At 33.6% G+C, this 17,027-nt stretch overlaps 1 long non-coding RNA gene across 1 annotated transcript; it reads right to left on the bottom strand.

The window, feature by feature from the left end:
• Window positions 1–10,939: 10,939 nt before the first annotated feature.
• LOC124898877 lies at window positions 10,940–11,739 on the bottom strand. Its single transcript, XR_007055682.1, has 2 exons — window positions 11,679–11,739; window positions 10,940–11,185 (listed from the first exon to the last, which is right to left on the bottom strand). It is a non-coding gene; the product is annotated as an uncharacterized LOC124898877 (long non-coding RNA).
• Window positions 11,740–17,027: the final 5,288 nt, after the last annotated feature.

Genomic DNA, 17,027 nt, shown 5'->3' with positions numbered 1-17,027 from the left:
TACCCACCTAGATATGATAGACTTACTTACTTGTATAGATACTGAGAAAGGCTCTATTAAGCTTTTGGGACTAACTCTGAAGTTGACCACTACGTAAGGGCTTTAAAAAGAAAGAGAAGCTCTAGGGTCAAGCAAAGTATAAATATGTAAATAAAAGACTTGCAGCGTACCAGTAACCATATCAAGAGACCATTCCTGATCCTGTCAGGATTAAAGTACATAGAGCCTATTTGGGCGCTACCCACTGGTGGCACAAGAAGTGGCACCCTACTGAGATGGGCGATCGGACTAAATTGGGGGAATGATTGTGCTGACTCTGCAAACCTGCCTATAGACATTCTTTGATTCTATGACCTGGCTTGCCACACCTAAAACATACATCATTACTAGCTCTGCAAATACCCTGATGGTTCCTACAATATTTTTGGCAAAGAGGATTTGTTCAAGCACTGTTCATACTACCCTGAGACTTAGATCCTGGTGCCCTATCCTTGTTGTCATTCCTAAATTCGGGCATTGGTGCACTAGCCAAATACAAAGCTGGGACTAAATATTTCGAACGGAACTAAGGATGGTTACCACCCTCTAACTTCAGTTGAGTGAAATTAAAGCTATCTGTCCTAGCTCTCTTATTCTTCCTCTCTCTCTCCTTAATATTTTCCTTCTATATTTTTTGTGCATGGACCATAAGCCTAGAAAAGTCCATTTTATTAATCAACATCACATTCCTATACTCCTTGACCACGCTATCAGATACCCCAGACACAAACTTGCTCATTCTAGACCTGTTGTCAGCTACTACACGAGGAGCATACCTGGCCAACTGATTAAACTTGAGGGAATACCCTTTCACACTCATGTTTCCCTGTTTCATATTAATAAACTCTAACACCTTAGCCCCCCTCAACTCCAACAGGAATAATCTATCTAAGAAGGCAATAGAAAACTCCTCCCATTCTATAAGTCCAGCCTCTGCGCCCCTATCCTCTTTCTACTGCTTAATCCAAGTATAAGCCACATCTTATAACTGGTAAGCAGCTAGTTAAGAACTCTCACTGGAAGTCACCCCCATAATGTCTGTTACTTTTTGCATCATGTCTAGTAATTTCTATCGATCTTCTTCAGACTTAGATCCCAAAAATGAAAAAGTGTTCATTCGGGTGAAGTCTCGAATCCTGGCTGTGGCAGTATTGGCCACTAGGTTGGCCTGAACAGCAGCTGGCCACGCATTTTGGGCTGCTACGGAGTGATCTATAGGGGTGAATGCATCTCTGAACTCTGCATGAGAAATATGTTCATTCAAGGGATCTTTCTAAACGGGTGGAGGTGCTGGCGGGTTTTTGATTCACCTTTCATTAGTGTTTCTTGAAGGCATATTCCATACATGGAAGGAAAAGTTGAATTAGATAAAGATTTTAACTTGAGCTCCAGCTCATTCGCACGATATGGACACTAAAAGAAGGAAAACATTTCCCAAAATGTCTTGTAGCCTCTTTCCTATTATTGTGGTGCGCTTCACACATATGCATAAGACTCTATTCAACGCGGCTTTCATACTTCCTAGGACACTTTAAAACCTTAGGCTCTAATACCAAGTTTGTAACAACCCGGGAGTACACCCTGGATTCCACACGGTGCTTATGACCCCATGAGACTATAAGCTAATTCATGAGCTGGTACCTACTATGAGCACTGAATAAAACTTATAAACAACATATACAAAATTTTGACTGAAATGCCATAAGGTTTAAATAACTAAAATTAATATGGAATCATGGTTTAAAACGTCTGGAAACATGCTGATAAAATGACTGATAATCACAACTGAAAACTGACCAACTACCTATACTAGTCTGAAAGCCTCTAAACTATCTAACTTTAGAGTTGATGGGACAAGCCCCCAACTAACTCCAACTGACCAAATAACTGAACTACTGACATAACTGAACATAAGATAACTCGTCTTCGAAGAAAGATGACTCACTACGGCCGCTGCTGCTTTTGCAATGGAAAGTCTAAGTACGGTCGAGGATCCGAGCATCTGAACCTATGATATAAGACATCATAGCGCAAGAAAAGAGTATGCGGTCAGTACTTTTGAATGTACTGGTATGCTAAATGAGGCGAGGCTGATATGCACGAGTTCATGTTCATGAGTAATAACTAACTGAATATAAAGCATGAGGTACTGAGTAACAATGCCTGAAAACTATAAAGACTGAGAATGCATGACCATGCAAAAAACAAGCACTGAAGTAGCCAGTAAATTAAGATACTAAAATCTGATAGTTAATTAACTGGTAAACTACATGCTATGGTCAAGCAAGACTGAACTGAATTCTGAACTGAGTGTTGAAACTGAAACTATAGGAGTTTTTATCTAACCAACATGCCCCGATATAGGCTGATTGGGGTCCAACCTGTAACCCCAGTTAGAAGGGTGTTAGTACAATGCCACGGGTTACTAATAATGGCTGGGTCAACCCTAATATGGCAAGAAGACTCATGAGATATATATATATATATGTATGTCAACCCTAGACTGGCAGGAAGACACATTAACCTATGCTGGCTACATAGTTCTATAACTCAGGGATTGCTACTAATGGTCACACCCTAAACTGGCAGGAATGCCCCCATCCCTTGGTTCGCTTGGTGCTGAATCCTACTCCCAACTGAACTGAGACTGAGCACTAAACTAGGTTAGTCTTAACTGCACTCACACTGACCTTGTTAACTGACTGATTACTACTTCGTATTATTCAACTGGGACCTTTTTATGACTACTATAAACTAGGTAAACAGCTAGAATTAGGGTATCATAACCCCTAGGACTCGATATCAGTGACAATAGGACCATAACACAAATTTTAAAACATAACAAACAATCACAATTCAACTTTCACTCATTTAGTCATTTTATCAAACACTTGGAAGGCATAACCTTGTACATAGGAATGATCAACATGCTAACATATCATGACTTTAATAATAAGTTCACAATTTAGGAGATTCAACATGATACTTACATCAACCAACGTACGCATTAGTTTATTTCATATGAAATTCACACATTCATGACTTGACACTCAAATTACAATGCATACATGGACATAATATGATCTAAATCAAGCAAATCCATAACTCAAGCTTTGAAAAAGATCCTTGGACTACAAGGGTTGGAAGGTCCCAAGGATAAACACTTAACATACCTCAATTGAAGAATTTGTGAGGGTTCTTGGTGGTTTCCTTAAAACTTGAGCTTGAATCTTGAAGAGCTAGGGTTTGTTCTTAAGAGAGAATGTCTTTCAATTAAGAGAGTTTGAGTAAAAAATGACCAAATATGCTATTTCGGGCATGGTATGGACCTATTGGGTGAATGTAAAATGACTTATTTGCCTTTTAAAATGCGGAACAAAATTGAAGAAAATGCACAGACCGAACTGGGTAGGGCGCCGCAAGCTCCGGAGCGCCTCTCTAGAGTGGGCACCGTGGGCTCCACCGAGGGCTTCCCCAACACCGGACTGGGCAGTGTGCCATGGGCTAATCGCCCTTCGCTGCTATTTTCGAAGTCCAAACACGCTCTTAATCTTGTTTGAAAATTTCAAAACTCACACGAGATGTACTATTGACTTCCCCGATCATGAATCAACTTAAAAACTAACTTTTCGATGTCATAAAGGTCGAGAATAAATACATCAAAGTTTGAGGGCTTTAGAAATGACTAAGTCCTAACACTTTGTAAAACATCCTAAGTCTTGGACCCCTTTTACATACAAAAGTGAGTTGAAATGAGCTTAGGATCTTACGGGTTCTTACTTAATTAAATACCTTTTAGACATTACTACCAAACTTTACATAAACATAACAAACATATATACATACAACAAAAATTAGAAAATAATATTAGCAAATATTACGTAGAGTCATAGACTGTTAGTATATAACTATATATTATACGTATATTTATGTGTATACTTTTTAAAGTAGTACAATATGCAATGTGTATGTGTTGTATGTATATTGTTTAAAGTAGTATTTAGTATATATTTTATATATGTGTGTGTGTGTATTTTCTAAAGTAGTATATATTGAATGTATATATGTGTATATATTTTCTAAATTAGCAATATGTGATATATATATATATATATATATGTGTGTGTGTGTGTGTGTGTGTGTGTGTGTTGTATGTATATTGTTTAAAGTAGTATTTACTGTATGTATATGTTGTATGTATATTGTTTCAAGAAGTATTTCAAGTAGTGTATAACTATATATTGTATGTATATTTGTATGTATAATTTTAAAGTAGTATAATGTGTGATGTATATGTGTTGTATGTATATTGATTAAAGTAGTATTTAGTAGGAAAAATTACTCACCATACATAAAATAATTCCTTAATTACATGATATCGTTAAGGTTTTAAAAAATTAACCTACATAGTTATTTGTTAGTTATAAAATTATTTTTTTCTGGACCCCTATATACAAATATAATATGTAATGTATATAGCAAATAATACACTCTCTCTCTCTCATGTAATTAATTTTTCATAATCTCTCTCTTAGCTAATTAACTAATTTTGCTGCATTAACTTATGCATGCTTCTTGACATATCTAAAAGAAATTTTTTCTCCCAAATCAGTCAATTATTTATCTTCCCCTAAAATTTCATTGTGGGTTTGCATTGAAGATTTTTTGGAGTAATTTATCATCCCTTAACATCCAAGGGATATACATTGAAGATTTTGCAATAATTTTTTAATTTTTTTTGGATATATAGATTTATTTTCTTTTGATTTTTTTAGGTATTATTTAAATGAGCCACTAAGTTTCTTCAAATTTCATCTATTTTCATAGAATAGAATGTATAATTTAAAAATCAAATTGTATATTAGTGTCAATTTCGCAGAATAAATCTTGATGAATTATTTTCATAATTGGGTATTTGATCCAATTTTAGTGAATTTGATAATTGTATATAGATGATTTAATTGTATTCAGTTGCACAGATTTTTGTGTGTGGATATACACTGTATATTTTTTATATTTGTATATTTTTATATACATATGAATGTATTGGATGTATGCTTTTCATGTATATATGTCGATTTTTGTATAATTATACATTTGCTCTATGTTGGTACACATATACATATGTATATGCATATATATGCATTGGTTCATATATACATTATGCATATGTGTATACATATGTTGTATTTTGTGTATATATACATATGCATATCTGTCTATATGTACATTCATATGCATGCATATAAGTATAATAATTTTTATATGCACACATTGATTTTTATACATTGTGTATCACATATTAGAATGAGTGTTAGCGCATTAGGATCCTAATATATAAATATTCAACCACTTAATTATATATGTATAATAGATACGTTTATACAATATATTGTTGATATACATATGTATATGTTTATTCAATACATAGTTGATATGCATATGTATGTCTGTACAAATGTGTTTATCTCATGTATATATGTTTATTTATTTAACTGTATATGTATAATATTATACATTTATATAATATATTGTTGATATGCATATGTATATATTATACATTGTGTTATATATATATATATATATACATAGTTAAAATTTAACTGTATGAAGAATAATTGGTTTGTATACCCTTGTACTAAAAAAGGATCAATTATTGAAGGAGAATCACTTACACTTTTTGCTATATAGAAGGAGAATATTGAAAAAAGTTGGATATAATAATGAACATTAATTGCTCTATTTTCTTTTAAATTAATAATAATTATATTGTACAAATGAGTCCTAAATACATTTGGTCACTAACTAATGTCTATAGAATATAATTAGTAAAACTTAGACTATAAAGTTAGTTAGGAGAAATCTAAGGTGTCTATATGTGAAATTTTACATATATATGTGTGTATATCTTTTCTAAAGTAGTAATATGTGATGTATATATGCTGTTTGTATATTGTTTAAAGTAGTATTTTTTGTATGTATATACGTTGTATATATATTATTTCAAGTAGTATATATTGAATGTATATATTATTTCAAGTAGTATATAACTAAATATTGTATCTATATTTGTGTGTATATTTTTTAAAGTAGTATAATATGTGATGTATATGTGTTGTATGTATGTTGTTTAAAGTAGTATTTAGTAAATATTGTATATATATGTATGTATATGTATTTTAAAGTAGTAATATGTGATGTATATATGTTGTATGTACATTGTTTAAAGTAGTAGTTTTAGTAGTATTTATTGTACGAATATAAGTTGTAGGTATATTGTTCCAAGTAGTATTTTAAGTAGTATATATTGAAGGTATATATTGTTTCAAGTAGTATGTAACTATATATTGTATGTATATTTGTGTGTAAATAGTATATATTGAAAAAATCATTAAAATTCGAATTTAGCCTTTATTTTTTTAATTCAATGATCGAAATCGTCCCATAATTAAACTGGGTTGGGTTGACCCAATCCAAGACCAATCAAATCGGTTAATAACTTAAGTCGGTCGGCGGTGGGCCGTTTGAAATTTTTTTACTATTCGGCTCGGTATGGACCGACCCGTTAAGGAGGGGATCGAACCGGACCGAACCCGAGCCCAGTAATAAAAGCTGGACCGGTGTCGGGTTTGACTGGACCGACTCAGTTGACATTTTTAACATTCGCCTTGGAAACATCTACTTCTTTTGAGAAGGGAAGACTCTCCTCGATCTTAATTATATATGTATCAGTTGGATGGACTAATAAAATAACGAATGATTCACGCTAAAGCTATAGGGATTCATCCAACTATAATGAGAAAGATTCATATAAAATGACTTGTATTATTAAAAATAAACTAAAATTTACATCAATATACATCTTAAGTTACAATTATTACATAAATCTCTTTTGGCAAAACTAATTATAAATATCCCATTTATATATTTTCTTTCTCCAAAATTCTCATACATAGTAAAACATCTCTTTTAGATCGGTTAATGCTTCACAATATATGCCTAAAATCAAACTAGCATTATCTCGAGGTTTCAAGATTTCATATTTTAAAATATATCTCATCGGATTACTCAACTTCATCATCTTCTTCAATTTATTTTTGAGGTTTTTTTTTAACTTTATGGCTTCAACTTTAAGATATTTGTTTATTTTTTTATCATCTTCTTTAAAAATTTATGGTTTCTTTATTGCATGTGCTGAATTCTCTAAATCAGGACTACTTCGGGTTCAAAAGGTTTTGTGATTTGCTTTTTAATCTATATTTTTCCTCGATTTTATACATTCTTATACATTATTATACATATCAATGTTATGTATAAGGATAAAGAAGCATTTTTTTGGGAGATCTTCTGTAATTTCTACTCCGTATAAATTGATACACAATGTATATGATTGACTGATTCTGCTATTTTATACATGCAAGGGTTCTGTATAAGGGTTGTCTGTGGTATATATATGGCTTGAAGTATTCTCATCTTATACGCCTAAGGGTTATGTATAAGGGTCGTCTGTGTTATGCAATTTATATGATTTGACTCATTTTCTAGATTTTCCCCTGCAGTTATGTTTCACCTTATACTTAGGGATGCTATTTTTTACCTTGTACATTCCATATTACCTTTTTATGTATACGTTTACCTTACATATTATTGCAGTTATGTTTCACCATATTTACATTATACTTAAGCATGTTATGTATAGTGGAGTAATATGTTTTATACATTACCGTTGCCATGTTTCCTTCATACAAGTCTTTTTTTGTGTTAAAATTTTTTATCTCTCTTTATTTTATTAGGGTCTTTTTACATTGGTTCTAAAATTTTCTAGGTAATTTATGTGGTAAATTTCATTTTAGGAGTATATTTTTTGAAAAATTTACATAATTAAGGGATTCATTGATTACACATTAATAAGGTACAATCTTGGATAATTATTAGATTGATTTATTTCCTTAAATATCATTAAAACGATTAACTCATATACACTGATTAAAATATATAATAATGTGGAAGAATGTATATAAATATTTATAATCTAGGAGAGAGAAAAACTAAATAATAAATCCGAAAAAAATTATAATTAACTATCTAAAATCTAGGATTTATGTTGTTTACCCTCTAATTGCGATTATTTTAACCTCATTCATCTGGACTCTTTTGATTTTATATTACAAAAGTGGCCCACATGTAGCCGTAACAGGTTAAAAAAAGACAAAACCATAACTCATAAAATTTGTGTACTTCAATTTTATTTTGTAACTCCTAGTTTTGTTAAGAAAATATATGCCGAAAGAACTGTTATTTTAAGATGTAAAATTTTCTAATGTTAAATGGGAGATACACGTGTAAATTACGTATCCAGAAACTAATAAATATCAAGGACATTAAAAATATTTTGAAAAGTTATAGTGTAGTGCCTTTGATATTTGTACGTAGGAAACGAGACATGATAGTTACATAAATGTGCATTCCTGCCAGGCAAGTAATTCTTAAAAATAGTACAGCTAAACACCATAATATTTCTTAAATTAATTCTGGTTTATTCGAATAGTCATACCTTAAAGGGGTGTTTGGTTGGTAACTAGTTATTCCATCACTATGGTATAGATTGTGGGATAAATAATCTCGATATTAACTAATACCTCACACCAAATATGGGATAAAATAGTCTTTCATTTTTTCTCGAGACTATTTATAACTTATACCTCTTACCAAACATACCAAACGACCCCTAAATACTAAAGTAAAACCAACCAGCTCTGAAATCACAAAATAAGGGAAATGCCACTCTGAAGTACAATAGTACATTACACCACTCTGAAGTACAATAGTACATTACACCACAACAACATACCCAATATATTCCCACAAAGTGGGATCTATGAAGGGTAAAGTGTACGCAATCCGTACCATTACCTCATATAGAGGGGCAGTTTTTGATAGACCCTCGACTCAGAGTAGATTACAGTCGAAAAAACAAAAAACATAAAAATAAATAATAAAATAGGATAACATACTGCTAGACGATAAAAATAACACCATTGGAAGAGATAATAACTTCTATGTTCTCAGAAATATGTTCCTCATTTTGTTAAGACTCTTGGCTACATGTTTCAATTTTATTCTTGATTTTGACATTTTCTTTGTGCAGTCTAAAGCCAATTCTATCATGGAGGCTATGCAGATATTGCCATCCACAATGTCCAATGAAGTCCCTGTAAATGCTTGTGTTATCCATTTCCTCAAGTACAGATGTTCATTGCATATCTCTTTGTTTGTTTGCCTTTTTTTAGTCAAAACCTCCATCAATATGATGCCATAACTATACACATCACCAATAGTGAACACTATTCTCTCCTAGCCATATTATTTATAGAATGAAAGAAAAAAAAATTGCTCAATCAAAAATATAACACCACTTACGTACAAATAGAGACTTGTTTTATTACTTCTAGAATATGGAGAAGGTTAATTATGATAGGTGAAAATCAAAGAGAGTGGATTTTATTTGCCTCGTGCGATGTAACCAAGCGTGGCAAATGTCTTGGTATATACCATGGACTTGCTTAGGACTAAAATTTTTGAGATACCAAAATCACCAAAATGAGCTACCTTATCTTCATCCAAAAGAACGTTGGCTGGTTTTAGGTCGCAATGAACAATCAGAGTATCATTTCCATGATGTAGATAGTCGATTAAATCTTTGAAGGAGGTTCAAGTGACAATCTTCTCAGCCAATTCTCATGACTTCCATTTGGCTTTAATTACAGAACAAAGGCTCTAATATAGTCACTAGAACAAGTAGTGATCATCAAAATAAGTTGTGCCTAACATTTCTTATCACTTCGCATTCAGTATCAAACATCTTGCATACTTGATCATTTTCCACATCCAGAACGTTTATTGCCACTACACTTCCACCAGATAATGTGCCTTTGTGCCTAGCCAGAATTTTCTACACCAATTAAATTTGATTTATCAAAATAATTTGTTGCTCACTGAATCTCATGATAAGAAACTAATTGATTAGTCCTAATCTCTGGTACCTTTTCCATATCTTTGGACTTTTGATTCTTCTGTCGCTTTATTCCCCAAATTGAAACCAACAAGAATATCAAAAAGGATAAAATAACCACGGGAATAACAACTTTTAGCACAAGATTCTTATACTTTGATTGTTGTCTAGGATTAGTGATAGACCAAACAGGAACCTCCAATATGTGCATTCCACATAAACCACTATCCTTTCAGAAAATTGTGGAGTGGAATTTGTAAACACACCATCATTGGGTATTTTACCAACTAAATCATTAAATGAAACATTGATACTTGTCAGGTATGATAGTTTTTCCTACGATTTAGGAACAGTTCCTGACAAGGCATTTAAGGACAAATTCAAGAATTCAAAGCAAATCAAGTCAGCAAAGGATAATGAAATTTGGCCAAAAAATTAATTGTTCAACAAGCCAAGAGACCGTAGGTTTTGGAGTTCCCCCAATAAACTTATTATCATTCTCGAAAGGCATAATGCATAAATATGCCTTTTAACTTGACATCAGATCATATCTATAACCTCCAACTTTTGGTATGCACAAGTAGACACTTAAACTTAAATAGAGTTGAACAGGTAGACAGATATGTCCTGTGTGGCATCCTACATGGTCAATTCTTGTCCTACATAGAGTCCTACAAGTATTATGACACATGGGACCTGTTGTCTACCTATTCAACTTTATGTAAGTTTAAGTTTCTACATGTGCACACCCAAAGTTGAGGTCATAGATGCTATTTGAGATTGCCACGACCCAAAATAGGCACGTGATGGCACATGTGAACCCTCCAGTACAAGTAAACCTATCCCAACCCAAAAATACAATTTAAGAATAAAGAAGCAGAAGACCAGAAAAATAAACCCAAAATATAAATAAAGAACAAATAATATTTGTGATACATTCAGGTCTGGTTGTCACTAATACAAGCCTCTAATACAGATTTATAACACTTGTACTAAGATATCTTGTATGCGAAAGTAAGCATAAGATAATAAGAAACAAATCTAGGTACGCTTGAAGTTTGTTCGTCACTACCTTGATCTCCATAATGTCAATGCAGTAAGAAATGATATATAAACTGCTACTCGACCCAATACCTACACAAAGTGCAGAAAATAAGAAATAGAATAGAAAAGGCAAGGGTGAGTATGAAAATCCCGGTGTACTCAGCAAACTGACCCTTATCCAAAATAATGGTGAGTATCACCACACCGGCTACCCAATGTAACGCCCCAAAATATCCTTCCGAAATGTCACACGGTGCTTAAGGTTACAAGTAGCCCCAAGCTAACCCTTTAAGCCTATTACTACATATAATAACTCAATTCGAGATGAAATAAACAAAACACTGGTACTGTATATCAAATGATAGGAAATACGAAGAAAATACTCAGTCCAAACAACCACAAGATTGGAAATCTCAACATACTAACAATCTGATAACTAGTCTGATAAAGACTCTACTACTCAAGTCTACTAGAGAGCCATTGGGACAGGTCCCAACTGACTCAAACTAAACTGAAAGCAATAATATGTCTACTAACAATACTGAAATGTCTGAAGATAGGTCCTCGAACCATGAAGACTCACCACTGTAGAGATGTAGACAAAGGTACTCAGAAATCACTGACGAGGCTGGGACTGAGCACCTGAACCTACATTGTAAGACAATGTAGCACATAGACGTATATGTGGATCAACACTTGGGAATGTACTGAGTATATGGGGGTGTATGCATGTACATAAAACAATATCCATGCTCTTTAATCAAATCATGCATGCAAATATGAATGACTCACATATCTTAAATAAGTCTAATATAATAAGTTCATAAGTCATGTAGAATGAAGCATGTAACACAAATCTCGTGAGTCATTACACTTTAGCTTTAAAATCTGAACTCTTCTCTTATTCTCATTACTCGAAGACTAAAGAAAGCTTTAAACGATACTTTCCAACTCATGCATATATCTCATGGATAGTAAAACTTCTTTAATACTCAAGAACTTAGAACTCTTTTATACTCAAGACACTTGGAACTCGAAATTCTCTAACTCTTACTAGTAGAGAAAACTACTTTCTTCTTGGGAAAATTTTACTTCAAGAAACTATTTTGAAAATCTTACTATTAGGGAAAATCACTTATCTCAAAGCTTTAGGAAAAATATTCTATCTCAAGGGAAAATACTTTAGGGAGGTTCTCTTAACCGACATAAACCATGCGGGCTACATGAAATCCAACATCTTGTCCTCCTAAGAAAGAAATCTCACGTTGGGGAGAGGCGTCATACTCTTGCCAGGGAGTATAACCTCAACTCAGTGATCACTTATCTCGGCCCCGGGCCCATAAATCTCAATCCTACGGTGGCACGTAGTTCTGGGGTATGAAACCGTAGTAACTTACCCAACTCGGTGCTAAATACTACTCCCTTTAGTTAGCTACGCTCATCTCAGGAAAATCCACTTTAAAATAATCTCGTGGTTCATAAGAACCCAACTATAAAATTTGTGGTCTCATTTGGTAAAAGTGGATTTCAAAGCTACTATGACCATTAAGGTCAAAACTTTCTCAATGATCTCAAAATACTCAAATCATGGGTGCGTATAGCACAAAAGTTCATAAAAACTGAAATCTCAAGTAGGGTTTAATGACCCATAATCAAAACTCAAGTTAAGACTCATCAAAATGCATACTAGATGTCATAAGGATACACAAATCATATAGAAATCTGGAATGTTCAACAATTTCACTTAAAATCTCAACATACTCATGTACTTCAATTTCTAGAACATTGGCAAATCTCAAAATCTCATGCAAAGTAATGTTGGGTATGAACCCACACTTCAAATTCATAGGAGAACTCATAAAGTCATGTATCTTTGTAATTTAAAACAAGTTTTGGGCACAAGGACGAAAGAATTGTCCTTGTTCAAACCCCACATACCTTAGATTGTGAAACTAGATGAACAACCTTTCTTAAAACTCTTCTTCTTACTCTTTGAGAAAGGTTCTTGAAGCCTTGGACATGGGGAACTCGAATCTCAACTCAATTTGTAGAATCTATGGTGAGTTCTTGAATTTCTTGGAGAAGGGTTTTGGGTTTGTTCTTGATTTGTTCTTGAGGAAGAAACCCTAGCCTTTGGATGTTTTGGGAGATAATGAAGTCATATGTTTCGTTTTGAATATATCTAAGTGTTAAAAGGGGAAAAAGGCCAAAAAGTCCTTTTAAAACGACTTAAAAATAATGAACGGGATTTGGACAGTCGGAGTGACGGTTCGTCGCTAGTCTGACGGTCCATCGGATCGTCCGTTGCACGTTGGTCAGAAAAAGGCCACATTGCCTTAGTTGAGACGGTCCTAGCAATGGTCCGTCGCTAGCTTGACGGTCCGTCGTCTTGGTGATCGCACTTGGGCCAGAAGAGGGAGTCACTACCTTGGTTGCGATGGTTCAAGCGACGGTCCATCGCAAACTCGATGGTCCGTCAACCTGTCCGTCGCACCTGGGCGGTTCCGACAACTCTTAGTAAAACGGCCATAACTTCTCACCCCGATACCGAATTTGGACGAAATTGATATCGTTGGAAAGCTAATTCAATTTTCTACATGACAAAAAGTCAATATTAGGAAAATTCTACACTGTTTAAAATATTTCTCACTTGGGAAGTCAGTCCTTACTCTTCTTAAAGATGAAACTCGACTTAAAGAAAATCCGGGGTATTACACCGAAAAAATCAAATTAATCTAAAACCCACTAAAACATAATACTTAATCCTATCAGGGTAACCTAAAACAACAATTAACAATCATAACTAGAATAAGATAGGCCCTATTACCTAAGTGAGTCAACCCTAGCCACTTCATGATCCACAGTTAGAGAGAAGCACTTATACAAAAGACTCACTACACAATATATACATTTCAAACTCAACCATAGGATATCAATCAATAATTATGGGATCAAACAAGGAGAAAATATATAAAAATTCAATAACATGTCATTGAAGGTGCAATCCAACAAACTCTCAGATTAAACCATAGCCTTAACCCAAGTCTCATAATATCTGAACCCCAAATCCATATAAGATGATGTAAAGTAATGCAATAAAGTGAAATAGATTCTTAAAACACAATATCACAAACAAATTTCTAGCATGATAATACAGTACAAAAGTAAACACTAACACACTATCAACCATACCGAAAAGGATAATGTAATGCAATATAGTGATGATAACAAGGACGATGATGGTGTGATATGCTCAAAGTTATTGCATAACCTCCGTATACACCTACTGAGCACTACTCCCGAAGTATGACCCATGGGGGGTACGTAACCCATAAAATCTCAATAACTAATCTAGTCTCAGTTTTCATATCTCTTCACCGATTTGTGAATTTCGATAGAGGGTTTCTGAAGGTGTCATATATTTATCAGAAAAATCAGTATTCACAATCGTATCAATGTTTCATAAATGTATGTATGATATGAGGACGTAATGTTCACAACCAAACCAGTATAAAGATCTTGAATTCATTTATCACATATACATATGAGATCAGAATCCACTCAATAAGTCAACCATCCATGATTTAATATAAACAATGTGCCATTGGAACAATCATACACGTAAGTCATCATTAATGTCATTTTAAGCCCCCACTCGGGCATTATGTCAACTACCAAGGCACAAAATGCACATACAAGGTCAATAATAATAAATCCCCCACACAGGGGCAACACACAACGAATATCATCTCAAGTCGCCAAAAATAATAATATAAGCCTCCACACAGTGTTACAATAGTAGTGATAGATGATTAAGACCCCACATAGGTGTACAGACCTGATTAATTGCTCAAGTCCATAAAAATTTCACACAAGTTCCACATGGCAACATAGAATAATACAAATCCTAATAACAATATTTTGTGAAACTACCTAAACCTAGCTCGTTCATACGTTAAGCCTTAATGACTAAGATAGGCTCATTTATACTCTAGGCATTATCTAAGGCCCGATCATTCTATCATTTCAATAATAACATCGCTAAACATTAATCATCACAATAAAGGCCGTCGTACAAGTTCTAAAGCTCCAAAGTAAGCATCCAAGAATAATAATCCAAACGTAAGTTATTAACTAAAATCTATTCTAAGGTTATCTACAAGCAATAATACTAACTAACTAAGGAAATAACTAACTACAATCCATTATTAAGACTCTGGTACACGAAGATGCTCACCATGTCATCTAAGAGGGACCCCAGCCTACAAAAATCATGATATACCGACAATTAAGCAAATAACACATAAACACTTTGAAAAAAGATCAAGGTATATTTCAATTTGCCTAACTTAAGATCCACAAATTCAAATTCTGCATAAATACCCAACCGGAATCTCAAATCCTTTGAAATATATCCAACTATGAGCAATCTATCAAATATGATATCTACACATAAAAAAACCAATGATACCTATATTGACTATATTCAAGATAGGTCTAAACACGTACCCCAAAATGGGTTCAAGAACAAAAGGGGTAAAACCATAATTTTATTTAGAAATATGTTCCTCATACTCATACGAATCTACAACTGAAAACCCATACGAAAATGAGTTAAAAACGAGACTTAAATCAAAGAAAATCCATTTTAAAGCTTTACCAGCAAAAATTTCTAAAACCCATTTTGAAATCAAGAACTTTGAAGTTGTTTTGAAGATGAAATCAAGGGAAAATGATAAGTATAAGATTAGAAAACTTATTGATGGAAGAAATCTCAAAAACTCCTTTTAAATCGCCCAAATCTGAGCTTTCAAGCCCCCAAAATAGTAAAAATGGGGTTTTGATTCTCAACTTGGGTAGAAATCACAAAAATAAAATATAAGTTCTTGGTAAATCGGAGAAATGAATTTATAAATTGATAAACAATGACTATACGAGAAAAACACATTGAGAATCGTCCAAATCAGAATTTCCTAGCTCCAAAAATGTCAAAAATACGAAATAGGTTCATCTTGGGTCTTATACATCAACGATGGTCACAAATGTGACACAGAGTTGCTTTTGCGACCTGGTCAAATGATCAAAGTATTGCTAAAGCGGTTAAAAGTTCCTTTTTGCGATCACACCAGCACCAACAATTTCATAAACTTATTTTTTACCCCCGAAACTCATTCAAAACCCTATGAACATGATTCAATAGTGCAAATTGATTGTAAAACACTTTCCGAATCTAGTAGAATCATCAAATTTATGAAAAATGTCATAATCACAAAATTGACTCCCGTTTACACTATTACAAACCAACCTTACTTCTAACCCAATTTTATTCTGAATCAACTAATGTAGTTTGTTTTGTCATTCGGGTCTCGAATCTCGATATATTGACCAAAACCAACTATTATCTCTTAAAGCCTCAAAATGACCTCCACTCACTCAAAACCTTCCCAAAGGACTTGAGAACCGTGCCAACTATTCCGCAGCCTATAAAACAGATAGCACAACCATGGAGAGGGGTGAAATGATCAAAACACATAAAAGGAAAAATCATCCAAATTGAGGTAATTACAATATCCACCACTGAGATTCATGATTGTCCTCAAAGTACAAGAAAGAAAGCCAAAAAAGTAAAGGGTGAAAAAATACTAACAAAAAACATCAACAAACACTCCAATATGGAGTCACAACCATAGAACTACCAGTCACACCATGTAGCCAAAAATCTATCATATAAGGACTCACCAGGTTATAACACAAGCATCAACAAGTTAAATCGTCAATAAAGCCAAATTTCTAATATTGAAACTTCCTCTATCTCAATGACTAAGTCCAACACAACAAAAGTTTGAGAGATGCACGACTAATTTTAAACCTGACCAAGGCAACACTAGACACTGGCTACAACCACAAGACCAAAAATCATCCTTGGACCACA

This window comes from Capsicum annuum, chromosome 5 (assembly GCF_002878395.1).
Source record: "Capsicum annuum cultivar UCD-10X-F1 chromosome 5, UCD10Xv1.1, whole genome shotgun sequence".
In the NCBI taxonomy this organism is placed as follows: Eukaryota; Viridiplantae; Streptophyta; class Magnoliopsida; order Solanales; family Solanaceae; genus Capsicum; species Capsicum annuum.
The sequence above is the reverse complement of the archived record's forward strand: the minus strand, read 5'-3'. Positions and strand labels throughout refer to the sequence as shown.